The sequence below is a fragment of the Enhydra lutris genome, unplaced genomic scaffold (genome assembly GCF_002288905.1).
Source record: "Enhydra lutris kenyoni isolate GAN:26980312 unplaced genomic scaffold, ASM228890v2 scaffoldscaffold14, whole genome shotgun sequence".
NCBI classification, from domain to species: Eukaryota; Metazoa; Chordata; class Mammalia; order Carnivora; family Mustelidae; genus Enhydra; species Enhydra lutris.
In genome coordinates, this window is record NW_019154098.1 from 12309461 (window position 1) to 12325762 (window position 16302).

Genomic DNA, 16302 nt, shown 5'->3' on the forward strand with positions numbered 1-16302 from the left:
TCCCTCTCACCCACTTGATGTCTCTCCTGACTTCACTCCCTGCCCTGGCCTTGGGCTTAGAAGATTTATTTGGTGGATTTTATGTTGAATAGGATGGCAATGTGTAGTAGATCCTCTGTGTGGAGAGATAAAGAGAATGAAGAGTTATTTGAAGTGGGCTGGCATCAGAATGGAGGACATCTTATGGGCAGTATTGACTTCCTATCAGGAAATTTGCAATGATTTAATGTAATACAAGTATCTATCTTGATTTACATGGCTCCCTTCCATAATTCTACTTTAGCTAGTGGAAAAAGGGTAGACAAGATTTCTTTGTGCTTTTTTTTTTCCCCAAAGATATACTTATTTATTTGAGAGAGAGAGCACATGCAAGCATGGTGGTGGGAGGGACAGAAGGAGAGAGAGAAACTCAAGCAGAATCCAGCACTGAGCATGGAGCCTGATGTGGGGCTCAATCTTATGATCCTGAGATCATGACCTGAGTTGAAACTAAGTGTTGGAGGCTTAACAGACTGTACCACCCAGGTGCCCCTGGTGGACAGCATTTCCTACAACATTACCGCTACTTTATATTGTCTTTCAGTATAGGGAAAATGAGGAAGAGACTCATCATTTTGTATTTATTTCAGCCTAGGTCAGTGGTTTTCAACCAGAGTTGACATTCTCCCCCAGCAGAAACTGGTTATATCTGAAGCAGTTGTGACTTTCTCAAATGGTGAAGAGCTGCATTTAGTGGCCAGGGATGCTGCTAAGTATTCCATAAGGTAGAGGACAGTCTCATGTCTGGCCCCCAAGATCAATAATGGCAAGACTAAAAAACCCTAGGGACATAATTTTCCTTTTAGAATGACTCTGAGCAAGAATTCTAAATGCCTTTCTACTTAATTGGAGTTTTCTGGCTATGGATCCTTTTAGTATGTGATCTTCATATCCTTTGTAAAGATCAGTAAGAAACACTCCTCAGGATTCGGACCCACTTGGCTTATCTACAACCAGGTATGTTTATTCTATTGCCTCCATATGTAAAAGACAGGCCCAGTACTTGTCAATCTCTGGGTCTCTTTTAGTTCTTGAATTTCTTATTTCAGGAATAACACTACCTTTTATTGCTATAATTAAAAATCCAATAATCTCACCATTATATTTCTACAAATAGTTCTGTAATATTTTATTTTATTTTTTTAAAGATTTATTTATTTTTTTATTTTACAGACAGAGATCACAAGTAGGCAGAGAGGCAGGCAGAGAGAGAGAGAGGGAAGCAGGCTCCCCACCGAGCAGAGAGCCAGATGTGGGGCTCGATCCCAGAACCCTGAGATCATGACCTGAGTTGAAGGCAGAGGCTTTAACCCACTGAGCCACTCAGGCGCCCCGGTCTGTAATATTTTAAAAGGCAGATAATCTATAGGGGGTGGTGACATTGTCAATAATCTGACTTTACAAATGTGACACTTTGTAAGTCACACTGTTATTTATTGACATGTAGATCAGCTTAGACGACAAAGACAAACCTGGTTTGAGGAAGCTGAGTTATATTTATGTAAATCTGGTCTTCCAGGAACCTCTTGAAAATGAGATTGTCTTAGAGGAGAAAATATTTCTTCTTGTCATATAAGAGCTCACCATTCTGATTTGTGATGGTGTTGATGATGGTAACTATGGAGTTCCTTCCATGTTTCAGATATATTACATATATTACCACATTTAAACACCACCACAGTCTATGTTGGAAGTACTGTTATTGTCTCAGGACAGTAAAGTCACAAAGTAAACAGCTTGCTTATGGTCACATAGCTACTAAGTGGTTAAATCATAATTTTAGATCAGATTAAACTGACTTGAGGATCTCAAACTGAGTGAAAACTCAGTTAGTAAACAGTGTTCATTGTAGAATATTTTAAAAGAGAAAAATAGGAAATGATTAAGAAGTGAAACCAATAAGGAAGTGCTTAAAGTATAATAGTATCCATAGTATGCACTATTGCATAACTATAGAACCTGAGCTTTAGGGTAGCAATAAAAATAAGAATATATACGAAGGATCTACATTCCAGGCATAGGAAAATGTGCATGATATATTGATAAGTGAAAAAAGTGGGATGGAAACAAAAATGTATGGTGTGACTTCAATTAAAAAAATAATTACATGCTATAAATACTAGGATTGTATGTGAAAAATACCCGTATAGTATATACATCAAAAGAATAGGAGTACTTATGTCTAAATGATAGGATTATAGGTCATTTCATTGATGTTTTTTGTAGTTACCAACCTTAACCTTGCATTCATTTTTGTAATTAGATAGAATATTTTGTGTACGTGCATGTCTGTATGCACAGCCATGTCCGTATCTAGACTGGTATCCGTGTATCTACTCTAGGAACTGACCACTGAAGTGAAATACTGTTGTTGTCTATTCAGCATCTTCCTGTTCCCCTTTCTTAATCGTACTCAGATCTATACATCTCTCAATCTGTCCATTTGCCACTGGAGAAGTTAACCCCACCCAAGCTCCATGGGTAAGTTCTGATTGGTCTAAACCTTTCTGAGTAAATCCCTCTACTTTGCAGAGTGATTGGTGTAGGTGATATAGACCAGAGCTCTGGGGATGATCACGCACAGGATTTGGATCCCAGCTGAGCATATGGGACTCGATTAAAGCCAGGTAGATGAAAGAAGAGGATTTGTAAGAGTGTCTGCAGGAGAATTTTGCTCTTATTATTCTCATTTAGCTACTGGAAGAGAAATTTTTCTTCTGGAAGGCATGGTGTTTGAATATGAACCTTGGAACTTCTCCAGGCACTTGGTCATGGGTTGACCTGCCTCTGGATGAAGCTGAGCCTGCAGAAGTGAGAGAAAAGTAATGGATGCACACAAGTGTGAACACATGCGTAGATTCACATACACACAGGTCCTCGATGACCCTGTTAAGCCTGTCAATACAAACAATCCTGAATCTACCTTGCTTCTGGACTTTCAGTTATGTGAGTAAAATAAAATTTCCTGTATCTTTTCAGTACATTTGGATTGGGTTTTCACTCCTTTGAAACAAAAGTGACTCCTGTCTAGTACAGTTAAAAGGTTGGAAGCCCAAAACACAGGCCAAGAAATAAACCTTGCTTTAGGTGTTTTTAAAAATGAACCAGCTCTACTATATTGTTAATGCTATCATTTCCAGAATATCTCATTGAAGAAATACCTAATTAATAACTTGGATCTTCAATAAGATAAACAAATAGTCCTAAGCCTGACAAGGCCAGCTTTCATCTTTTCCTTCTCTATAATTTGGAATATTGGAAAGATAGGTCTAGTTGGATAAAGGCAGGGGAGATAGTTCTTAGGCATCTGTGTGTCCATAAAACACACTTTAATCCCATCTCACTTTATTCCACAACAATCCTCAACAGCGGTGATTAAACCTCTGTTTTACAGATATGAAAACACTGGCTCAAAGAAATCATGTAATTTGTTCAAAATCCAAGATTGGACTTGAGTTCCTCCTGGCACTGTAATGTAGTTCCTGGTATCCCACGCTGTTTCAATTAAGAAGGGAAGGTCTAAAATTTCAGTAGTCTCCAAGAAAGTAATTCTATTCCTTTTGCATTTGTGCATGATCCAGAATCTGACTACTAGAAAGATCTTAAGAATAGCAAGTGGAACTACCTGCATAATTAGACTGAAGTAGGCTTTTTTTTTTTTTTAAAGATTTTATTTATTAATTTGACAGAGAGAGACCCAGCGAGAGAGGGAACACAAGCAAGGGGAGTGGAGAGGGAGAAGCAGGAAATCTGATGTGGGGCTCAATCTCAGGACGCTGGGGTCATGACCTGAGCCAAAGGCAGACACTTAATGACTGAGCCACCCAAGCGCTCTCTAGACTGAAGTAGTTTTTAATCATGGCATCATTTGCCCCACCTTAAATTGTTATGTTTATTGTATTTACAAGTAGGTTGGCTTTTAAACAGAACATAAACACTTAAAATTAACTCATGTAATCCTATATTATAATTCCTACTCTGACACTCATTAGCTGGCTATTTTAGCCAGGGCACTTGCCCTCACTGTGTTTCCCATTTCTTTACCTTGTACAAGTCAAGATAATAATACTAACCTTATTGTGGAAGGTAAAAAAATAAAAAAATCTGAAAGTACATAGCTAGGTCCCTGACATTTGAAAGTTCCTAATGAATGTGTAAGTGAGCTACGAAAATAGTGGAGAATCAAAACTATAATGAGTTTTTAGTGTGTAAAAAAATAGAAGCCTCCATCTCCTCATCATATATATTAATCCTACTATTTTAGGTGCTCTTGGTCATTATTGCATGAAGTAACTTGAGATTCTGTAGGATACAAAGTTCCATGGAAACTTCCAGTGTCCTAATAACTTCATGGTGTTGCAACAAAAATATGAAACCACTCAGAATGGATGGAAAGTTCCCCTGAAATCTAGTATCTTTTTTTCATTTATGAATTCACTTGCTTTAAACAAAGTGCCAACTGTGTGTCTGGAATGCTATTTCTGTCCCCCTCTATCTATTTGAAGCATGTTATTCTGTAGAAACTTTTTGGATTTTAGTAGCTTTTTCAACTTATAATTTCTTTCTTTGATCTATTTTTTTGTATCTAAAGTGCTTATTTATCATGTTGTCATGTGTTATTATTTAAATACTTCATATATTTATCCAGTCATTGTTATTGTGCAGAGTACTCTGAGGGGAAGATGAAGGTGAACTAGGAGTCATACTTACTTGTATAGGTATTACTTGTGTCTACTCAGTTTTGAACATGTGGGGTCATTCTGTAACCAAAGCAAACGGTAGCCTGAAGAAGCTTACACACAGGGGAGGCCTCACTAAGGGAACCATGGAGGAATGCAGCTGAAGCCATTGCATTATGTCATGTCTGCACCCTGCTTTCCCCCTGGATTTCTGTTCCTGTGAGCTTCATGAATTATTTCCAGATACTGTAAGCTAACCTCTATTGGATTTTTCTGTTATTTGTAGCCCAAGATATTTTAATTAATATACCTACTCTTTTTTTTTTAAATATACCCACTCATATCTCTTGGGTGTGACCCTAAGTTTCTGAAGACTAGGGAATGGCTTATGAGTTCCTATGTTAATTGATACAGTGGGATACCCAGAATATGAACCCAGATATTTCTGATTCCATACACTGGGATGATATATAGCATTAAAAATAATGATTCTTAGTGTTTGGGGGGTCATGTGTCTTTTACCAACTGATAAAAGGTATTCCCATATCCCTGAGAAATACATACTTTCACATGCAACAGACCAAATGTTTATATGCAATTTCGGGGTTTCATAAACCTCTGAAGCCATTCATGCACCCAGACCACTACTAAGAATCCCATTCTAGGTGATGACTTCTGGATAGAAATTTGCATTTCCCCATTATTCATGCTCTTCTTTGAAAACCATCTAATATGAGATGTGACCTTCCAAACCTGTGTAAAAAGGAGACTTGTTTTTTACTGACTGGTTAATGTCAGTATTATCTACACATACTCCCTCTTATTGATTTGAGACATTTCTACTCATTTAGTGCCCATTACTAATGAAATAATTTCTTCAATGAAGGAAATCTTCAAAATTTCAAATGACCAGGCTTTTAAGGTTACCTTATTTTTTCATAAATTCTTATATTAATAGCAACAACAATAACTTTAACAAGATATCAATGAGTATTTGTGTAGCAGGTTTCAGTTTTCTGAGCATTTGTCTCTAATTTATTCCAGTCTTAACAACTTTGTGAGGTAGAAAGAGTGGACATTTTTTGATTTATGACTGTCCAGCATCCATTAATTTGAGGGACCTAACTATACCCTGTTTTGGACATTCTCAATGGGCCTATAAATCAATGTCCACTGCCCTCCTAATAGAGAACTAGAGGCCCCTGGATGTTGGTGCATTCTCTCTCCTCCAGACTTTTCTTTCACTGCTTCAAAGAAGCCAAAGGGCTTGTGATCTACACTTAGTCAGACTTCTCCCACAACTTGGCCTGTTGCACTGAGTGACTCACACCAAGGAGAAATGGCTGAAATCTCTCATTCCAGGTGTGGCATTATGGTAGAATGTTCTCGTTGCCTGGATCCTGTTCTGAGTTTTTGTTCTGATTTTTTGCCTTATTTTATTTTATTCAGTGTTCCAAAATTCATTGTTATGCACCACACTCAGTGCTCCATGCAATCTGTGCCCTCCTTAATACCCATCACCAGGCCCACCCAACCCCCACCCTCCTCCCCTCCAAAACCCTCAGTTTGTTTCTCAGACTCCAGAGTGTCTCATGGTTTATCTCCCCCTTTGATTTCCCCCAACTCACTTCTCTCCATCTCCCAGTGTCCTCTGTGTTATTCCTTATGCTCCACAAGTAAGTGAAACCATATGATAATTGACTCTCTCTGCTTGACTTATTTCACTCAGCATAATCTCTTCCAGTCCCGTCCATGTTGCTACAAAAGTTGGGTATTCATCCTTTCTGATGGAAGCATAATACTCCATAGTGTATATGGACCACATCTTCTATATCCATTCATCTATTGAAGGGCATCTTGGTTCTTTCCACAGTTTGGTGACTGTGGCCATTGCTGCTATGAATATTGGGGTACATATGGCCCTTCTTTTCACTACATCTATATCTTTGGGGTAAATACCCTGTAGTTGTTACAATTCTTTTGCCTTATTTTTAAGCCTGGACACTAACCTGTCAATTTACTGTGAGAAATCTTTGACAACATTCCAACAAATTCCCTTTTTGTTTAAGTTAACCAGATTTAGACTGGGTTGTTGCCAGGAAAGAGCTCTCATAGAGAAAACATAGTAGACTTTGAATCTCCATAACACATATGAGAATGTAGAATTGCAATTCAACAGTAAAAAGTGAAGCCAGACCTTTAAGATTCAGAGTGTTTTGCTATTGCTATTTCTTTTCTAGATAACTTCTTATTCGTTATATCATTTGGGTGTTCCTGGTGTAAAAACAAGGACTGAATGGAATTCCACCTCAAACATTATATTAGTTAAAATTAACTTCAGTGGACTTAACAGAAAAATCCAACCTAACAGTGTTTTCAACAAGCTCATTCCCCCCACCCCTCCATGTAAGCTAGCTCTAGAGAGAAAGCCTGGCTTGTGAAAAGTTGTCAAGGAGGGACAGATCTTCTAGCTAAGTTCTCAGATATCCTTAGGATGTGGCTCTTGTTCTCATGATCCAAGACAGCCTGCACATCATGTGTTTTTCTAGGTCAAGGTGGAGGAGAGAATTGGGAAAGACCATGCAGTATCCCTTTTAAAAAGACTTGCTGGCCGTACCCCTCAGCATCCATGCTTATACACCACTGGCCAGAACTCAGTTGTATTACATCCCTAGCTGCAAGGGAGTCCTAGAAACAATATTTTTTTAGCCAGGAATAAATACACCCAGACACAAATTGAAGGTTTTTAAATTTTAACTTTCATCGATGATTTTATATAAGTGTACAGCCTGATGAATGTTCTCAAACTAAGTCCACCTATGTAAACAATACCCAGATCATTAAACAGAACATTGTCAGCACTAAAAATAAGAATTCTTTTTATAAAGAGAAAGGAGGGAACAGATACTTGGTGGCAACTGGTAGTCTCTGCCACAAACCCCAAACCACAGTAAACCACAGTAATTTGCTGGATATTTGACTTGAACAAGTATTTCTTCCAACCAAATCACCACCCGATCAGTGCATCCCCAGTGGCAGGCACAGAAAAGATGCTCAGAAAATTTATGTTGATTAATTGATTGAGCAAATGAACTTCTCAGACTCCCATTAGCTGAAATACTGAATTAGTTTATACCTACATTTGCAAAAAGCATTTCATAAAACATTTGAACTTGTATAGGAAGGGAAGGTCAAAAGTTATATCAGATTTAAGCTGATGAATATTTTGTTGTGGTTACTGCTGAGTAATTAGTTCCAAGATTTCAGGCAGTAAGCATTTTGTACATATTGTGTCATTTAATTTGCACAGCACATTAGGTAGTGTAAAACTCGAGGCTCAGAGGTATTAACTCTTTGGTCTAAAGTTACCTGATCGATAACATTTTCTTAAAATTTCTGTTCCTGTGTCACTTTGCTATGACAAATTTTTAAGTTTCTTCCCTTTGCCTTCTTCCTATAAAGACTCTCTCTCATAATGCTACCTCTCTAGGTCCATTTCTTTTTTCTCTGGTTCCCCAATACTCTGTATATTCTGGGTCTTTAAATATACTCTTTCTAATCCTTTTATACATGCACACAATATTTCACCAGGCCTCAGCTGAAATGCCACTTAGTCTAAGAATTCTGACCTGTCTCCCCATGTCATTTTCCCTTTGTGATCCCAGAACTGCTCAACTTTTTCTAATTCCAGCTTAAAAAAAAAAAAATTAACCTATAATGTATTATTTGCCCCAGGGGTACAGTTCTGTGAATCATCAGGCTTACACATTTCACAGCAGTCACCATAGCACATACCCTTCCCAATGTCCATAACCCAACCACCATCTCCCTACCCCGCCCCCCCAGCAACCCTCAGTTTGTTTTGTGAGACTAAGAGTCTCTTATGGTTTGTCTCCCTCCCAATCCCATCTTGTTTCATTTTTTTTTCCTTCCCTACCCCTCACAGCCCTCCACCTTGCCATCATATCAGAGAGATCATATGATAATTGTCTTTCTCTGACTTATTTTGCTCAGCATATTACCCTCTAGTTCCATCCACGTCGTTGCAAGTGGCAAGATTTCATTTCTTTTGATGGCTCTAATGCCAGCTTTCTTGTTCAATAACTCCTCGGCAATGAGCTTGAGAGGAGGACCCTGTTTTGCCCACCGTGTTCTATCCAAGCATAGAATGGCTACTTGGAAACATTCGTTGGATGATCAAATGCATGAGGAAATGGAGCTGTGATTCAAAGCCACTTCTGGGTGATTCCACAGCTTGTGTGCCCAACCCTGCAATAGGTAGCATCAATTTAGAGCCTCTTGTCAGGAAGAGAAAGACCTGTCCCAGCATATAGGATCCAAGATGGGTTTTATCTTCTCTAAAACAGCATTCACCCACCTGGTTTTGCCATAGAATGTGATTTTACCCCCATTAGGAAACATGTTCTTTCACACCACATCTCTCATTTAACATGAATGGCCATAAAAAGTTTCTTTGTGTAACTTTTATCATGATGCTTGCTTCTCATTACATTCCAGTTATGAGGGTCCTGTTTCAAAGCACAGGAACTCTCCCAGTCATTCTGAGAAGGGTCAGCCTTAATTGGGGGACTGTCACCATCACCAACTGCTCTATCACTCCAAACACTGGGGCTCGGGACATGGATGGGTGTCCTGTGAGGGGTGAGGCCTGTGCTAGCTCCTGGGGAAAGGATTGCTTGCCCACTGTAGTGTTTTCCGTCTTAAGCTCTTTGGATTCTGTGAGCTGTGTAGGCTGGTGTTGATTTGATGTTAAGGGTAGGTGAACTCAATAAATAAAGGTGATTTTCCACTCTTCCTGTTTCATTTCCAGTGCAGCCCTGGCCCAGACATGGCAGAGGCCATTTATTGTGGAAGCAGAGTTGCTACGGCGGCGGCCCGAATGGGTGATATCCGTGCTTCTGCCTCTGCTTGTATAGAGCAGCTGTTTCTCGGAGGATCAAGCTCAGGTATCAGGAGTGTGAATTATGAGTCTTCATCAACTTGGTCATGCTTTGTGGCCTGGGAAAAGCCGGAGTGTTTCCCTTTTATGATTTGAGAGTGCACTCTTCGCAGCCTGTGGAGCAATTAGCCAATCTTTTGAAATGGATACCCTGTAAACGCGGCATGTCCTTGGGGAGACACCATGGCAGGTTCCTGCAGGAGGGGAGGCCAGCAGGGGGTAACTGCTAAGCTGTGGCTGAATGGCCTGCAAGCTGATGGAAAGACTGACAAAAAAAAAAAAAAAAAAGAAGGAAAACTTGTAGACAGGCAGGAACATCAACAAACTACGCCTGTCCCTCCCCCACGAAATCATGTCAGAGATTCCCCAACAGGTAGACTAAATGTTAGGAAGGTTGATGATATTTACTTTATGTGGAAAGCTCAGCTGTCTCTGATTATAGCATTGATTTTGTCAGGCCCAATGTTAGGCTCCTCAGAAGGAGGTGAGTATCTCCTAAAACAGTTGAGGAAGACCGGAAGTCAAACATCCTCCTCATCTGAATGAGACTCTGAACCAAGCTGAAGCGGGAGCTCCCCTTATGATTTCACCACCCCTCATACACTTTTTAAAGTTTGAGATGAAATTCATTTAACGTAAAAGTTTTTTTTTTTTTTTTAAGATTTATATTTATTTGACACACAGACAGATCACAAGTAGAGAGGCAGGTGGAGAGAGAGGGGGAAGCAGGCTCCCTGCTGAGCAGGGAGCCCCATGTGGGGCTTGATCCCAGGACCCTGAGATCATGAACTGGGCCGAAGGCAAAGGTTTAACCAACTGAGCCACCCAGGTGCCCCTAAAAGTAACTATTTTAAAGTGAACAATTGAGTGGTATTTAGTCCATTCACCTTGTTGTGCCACCACCATCTCTATGTAGTCACAAAATATTGTCATCCTTCGAAATAAAACTCTAGAGCCATTAAGAAGTCTTCTCCTCCCCTGAGCCCCTGACCGCCACCCATCTATTTTTTATTTCTTTGGACTTGCCTCTTCTGGATATTTCATGTAAACAAGAGTCACAGGATATGGGGAATTTTGTGTCTGACCCGCCCACGCTGGTACATATTTGAGGGATATATTCAATCAGAAAACTTCAGAAAAGGTGAAAAGTTACCTTAGGTCCAGAACTCTGGTTCTAGAAAGCCACAAATTGTCACTTACTTCATGTGGGAACTCAGAAGATGAAAAAAACAAAAACTATTAAAAATGAAGTTTTGCTCTTCTTTTTCAGTACAATTATTTTGACTTAAAACAACATTTTAGGGATGCCTGGGTGGCTCAGTTGTTAAGCGTCTGCCTTCAGCTCAGGTCATGATCCCAGAGTCCTGGGATTGCGCCCCACATCACGCTCCTGCTTAGTGGGAAGCCTGCTTCTCCCTCTCCTACTCCCCCTACTTGTGTTCCCTCTCTCACTGGGTCTCTTTCTGTCAAATAAATAAATAAAATCTTAAAAAACAAAGCAAAACAAAAACAACATTTTATCACGTCCGGATGACAGATGGACTTCTGGCACACTTGGTGAGGTGGTGGTTCTCTGGGTGGATTGGGGTGCTTGGTGGTATTCAGATGACATCCGGACTAGTCTGCAGGAGTCGAGGCAGCTTGGCTCCCTTCTGGGCCTCTCCCAGACAGCTGGGAGCCTGTGCGCCCCTGGATCCCTGGGATCCCTGTGCGTGTGGTCTCAGGGCTTCTTCAAGTGGTCTCCCCAGTGGAGTTCCTGTACTTCTTAGAAATATTCCTTTTCTTCGTAAACAGCGCCAGGATCTACCCGGCTTCCAAGCTCCGAACTTCAGTATCATGCATACTTTCCTCAGCTCTGTCAACCAGCCAACTACCCATTCTTTCCAAGCACTTGGAGATTCTTCATTATACTAATGTTTCTCTGATTTTTCTAGTTTCAGAGAAACTGATGTTTCTCTGCCACTTTTTAAAAAGATTTTATTTATTTCTTTGAGAGAGAGACTGAGAATGAGAGGGGGGAGGGTCAGAGGGAGAAGCAGACTCCCTCCTGAGCAGGGAGCCAGAAGCAGGATTCGATTCTGGGATTCCAGGATCATGACCCGAGCCGAAGGCAGTCGCTCAACCACTGAGCCACCCAGGCACCCCATCTCTGTAATTTTTTAACATTTCGGGGGTCTATCTTCTGGTGGGGACAACAAACAGCCTTTTGGTTAGTTTCTACCTTTAATCTTGATTCTGTCTCACCCACTTCCAAAGCAGCTTTTGGGGTCCTCTTTAAACACACACACACACACACACACACACACACACACACACACACACACACACACTTACCCTCTCAAGAATCTTCAGAGGTTGTGCTGCCTTCAGTGTAACTCTGAGCTTGTGTAACCTGAATGGCATTTTACTAGCATCATCCCTCTCTACTTCGAAGCTCTCCTGTCTTCCCTGTTATTCTGAATTTCTTTAAGATCCTAGCTGCATCCCGTTTTTTTTTTTCCCTCTGTAGGCCTTTGTTTTTACTAATTCCTTTCTTGGAATGGCCTCTTTTCACCTAGATCTTCCCTACGTTTTATCCCAAGACTAAGGTTAGCTGCTCTCTCTGGGAGATCTTCCCTCCACATCCCACCTCTCTAGCACCTACTGTTTGTCCCTTTTCTGAGCTCACATGAACATTCTGTGAGCAGATTTTTTTTGGGGGGCAGGGTACTTCAGATAGGGAATTCCCTGCGGGAAACTGGTTATGACAGTGTAGACAAAGCCAAAGGAGCAAATAGGAGGAAGGGGAATACCCCCAAAATAGAAGCCTGTAGGCAGCGCCCACTTGGTGCTGTTGGGAGACACTGTCACAGTGAATTCTGGGTACACACATAGCATCTGACTTTGCCCTGGAAGCTGAAGTCTGGAGCCCACCCTGACCTCTATGGCTACTGTGGGAACTGTCACAGGCATGGCACCTGCTTCTTTGTGCTCCACAGCGTGGAGTGGAAGCTGCGGATGTCCACCACCGAGGGGCTCTACTCTGCTGCTGAGGTACTAGTGTGGAGACAAGATGAATGCCAGATCTTTCCCTGCCTCCTGACATGAGGTCTTGTCTGGGGTGCAGGCCTTGCTAGGTGCTAGATACTCAACAGTGAATGACACCCAGCTCCCAAGTGCAAGGAGCAATGGGGGGATGGGCAAAGAAAATTGGTGTCTGTCACATGGTGGCAAATGCTCTTGGGCCAGGCAGAAGGCAGCAATGCTCACAGGGCAGAAAAGCACAGCATGGAGAAGACAGCCAAGCTGAGGTGGTCATAGGGTAGGAGTGGGGAGAGAAGGCTGCCTCCATCCCAGTCCAAGTTGCTGTCACTGGATGTTGCATGCAGGTTTCTGGATGTAGTGGGGTGTGGTCTGCAGCCCACACCTGCCAGCAGAGGCACTTGGAGCTCTTGGAAACTGGGGCTGTCCATTGCTTGGGAGAGGCTCCCAGAGGGGTTTCTGCCCATGGCCATATGTCAGGACCTCCTGGGCCCCTGCATCAACACCTGCCCTGATCCTGTGGCCCAGAGGTGGCAGAGCCCAATGAGCCCCATGTTCCCCCAGACCCAGGCCTGAGTGTGCAGAGTCTGCACATTACACTGGGCTCCCTCTGGGTGCCTCCTGGACTCAGATTTTTAATTGCCTGTTTTGTTCTCTCTCTCTTCCCGGCATGGTACAATGAAGACATGGTTCATTTATTATTGATTCCTCAGTGCCTCATGTTAAGACCTGCCCTACGTATTGATGGATCATGAAATATTGGGGAATATTAATTGACTGGTCCTGAGAGGCCAGAGACCAAAGAGTTACTATTAAAGGCCATATAATTTGTTTGATTCTTTGTCATTTGGATGACATAATGCTCATTTAGGGTTAAAAGACTAAATGTCAGAGAGCTCTTGCTCAGTTGTGCTGGAAGAAAAAGAGTCTGAGTAGGAATAGTTTTGGTCACTGTCTCCATGAGATGATTGTCTCCCTGAAATCTGGCTCAGCACATACATGAAGTGATCTTTCCTCTTCTGTGAAAATTTTGTAAGACTTCAACGTTTGACTTAGTCACTTTCTGGACAAGCTTCCTGACCTCAGTTGATGAAATGAGAGGCGAGAACTGAATGCATCAGCCCTAAAGGAAATGGACCCAGTGAAACCAATCTTGTACCAGAATGCGCTGGCAGTTAAGTCTGTGTGTCTGTGTGGTCACTGAAGCAGCCACTGGTCACTGAGTTCGGGTTAGGAGGACCGCCTTAAAGGACCGAGACTGGGTTTACTGGTCTTCGACAACAACTGCAAGCATTTGTTGGATTTCTTTTCACGACTTTTGACCCCATGAAGGCTTGGTCATTCCCACATCTGTACCAGCACCGCACATAGTGCAGACCACAGCCGTGGCATTGTCACCACGCCAGGCCATTATTTAGGAATGTGTCTGTTTCTCTTTGAGGATAGGCTTCGCTTCTCAAATTCTTCTTTATCCTTCTTGAGCATAGCATGGAACATGGTACCAATGAAGTACTTGAATTGATAACTTTCATAGCGTCGAATAGCCCTTTGTCTTCTAAGGGTGAAATTGTGTGTGATTCTTCTCTTTCTAGTACTATCTGGTCTTGTAGAACTCTGTTGATTATTGTGGGCATTTTTATATGAATTAATAAATTCACCTTGCTCCATAAGCACAGTGGTGTTATTGATAACACTGTCTTCTGGATTATGAGAGTTTAATTGTGTCAGAGATGATCTTGGGATCAACTGGCATGGTTCTACCATACATGCCAGTATTCTGTCTTCTCAAAACCCCATGAGAGAATACCTGTTATTACAAGTGACTCAGTACAGAACACCAATTTATTGTGAAGTTATAGATGTCTCCTATGTCAAGTTCAAGCTGAGGCTGATAAAAAAGTTTAGAGGTGAACTAAGGCCTCTCCAGGGTGGCAGAAGCAATGATCGGAATTCACTGGGCCTTGTCCACTTGACCACAGCCAGGTCTGGAATCTCAGGGCCTCCTTTGCAGGGGACATTGTCTTGGCTCAGTTGCACCTCTTGGTTTTAGTGGTCCTGTTTTCTTGGAAATGAGAAAGATGTCTTTCAGCCCGGATTTCCACACTTGAGAGACAAGGAGCCTTCTTTTCCCTATGGGAATCTGAGAATGTCAGTCAGAGAATGTCGTATCATCAGTTTAGGGGAAGGAGGAGATCTTCCCACGTTTTTTTACTCTGACTCTGTTTCCCAGAGGATGCACCCAGTTATGTTAGTGAGTCATTAAAAAATCCCTAGAGGTGCCATACTTCCCTGAGTTTTGTGCTTCCATTTAGCAGCTTGTTTTTCTTTTTCTTTTTCTTTCTTTTTTTTTTTCCCCTGGAGAAAATTAAGGTGGAGGGTGGTGGGATGATGACTTAAAAAGAGGAGAGCATTCTGGGAAAAAGTGGCAGTAGAAAAATGGGAAAAGACCTAGTCATGCGATCAGGACAGTGTGTAACTATGCAACTTCGGGCAAATCATCTAACCTCTCTGAGCCGGGTTTCTTCAGAAAATTCAGAAAAATAAAACTTGACTTGTTTCTCCTACAGTCCAAGAATGAGAAATAGAAATGCTGTTTACTAAAATATGCATTATTTTTTATTTTTGTATTTATTTTAAATGACAACATTTTCTAAGATAGCTCAGGCAGGAAACTAGTTCAGCTGCTCTGAGCCGCACTTGCCTTAACGGGCCCACGGATTCTGCCCAGGTAGGGAGAACCTTTCAGGATTCTCAGTTTAGCTCAGCTTCTGGATCCTGATTGTAATAAGTGGTCTTGCCAAAGAGGTATCTGGGGAGGAGTGTCATGGACTGAATGTTTATTGTGTCTCCCCAGAATTCATGTGTTAAAATCCTAACCCTGGAAGAGGTGGCATTAGAGGGTGGATGAAGTCTTATGGTGGAGCCTCTGTGAGCAGATTAGTGCTCTCGTAACAGAGACCTCACAGAGCTCCCTCACCATTTCTGCAGTGTTGGGACATCATGGAAAGACAGAACTAGGAAATGGGGACCCTTACCAGACACCAAATGTGCCAGAATCTGCCAGCACCTGGATCTCAGATTGCCCAGCCTCCAAAACTATGAGAAATATATTTCTGTTGTTTATAAGCTACTTAGTTATAGCAAGCTACACAGACTGAGATAAGGAGCTAGTCCTCCTTTCTTCTGCCTCCTTCTCCACTCCAGATAGGCAACTACAAAAGTATCCTTGCCATTTTAACGGCTTTTATCATTTTTCTTGTTGTCAGTTTTATACAAGCAATGATTTTAGTTTTATTTTACCAAGAGAACTCTTTAATCTTTGGGGATAGAGACTCTGTATGTATCTCTGTGCCTCAGTTTCTTCATTTGTCAGGTTGGGCCAGTAATTCCTGCCCTCCTTAACTTGAAAAGAAGTTGTGAGGTCACATCATAAGATCCTTTGAAAACTAAAGAAGTGATTCAGTGTGAATTGTTTCTCTTTTGCCTTCTCTCTTAACATAGCACAGCCATAGACTGCAGTAAGTCATTCATTACTGTATGATTAAGTGACTCAAATGTTTACGATAACCTCTCAGTTAGATTGGAATGGCCAGTGATTCTCCA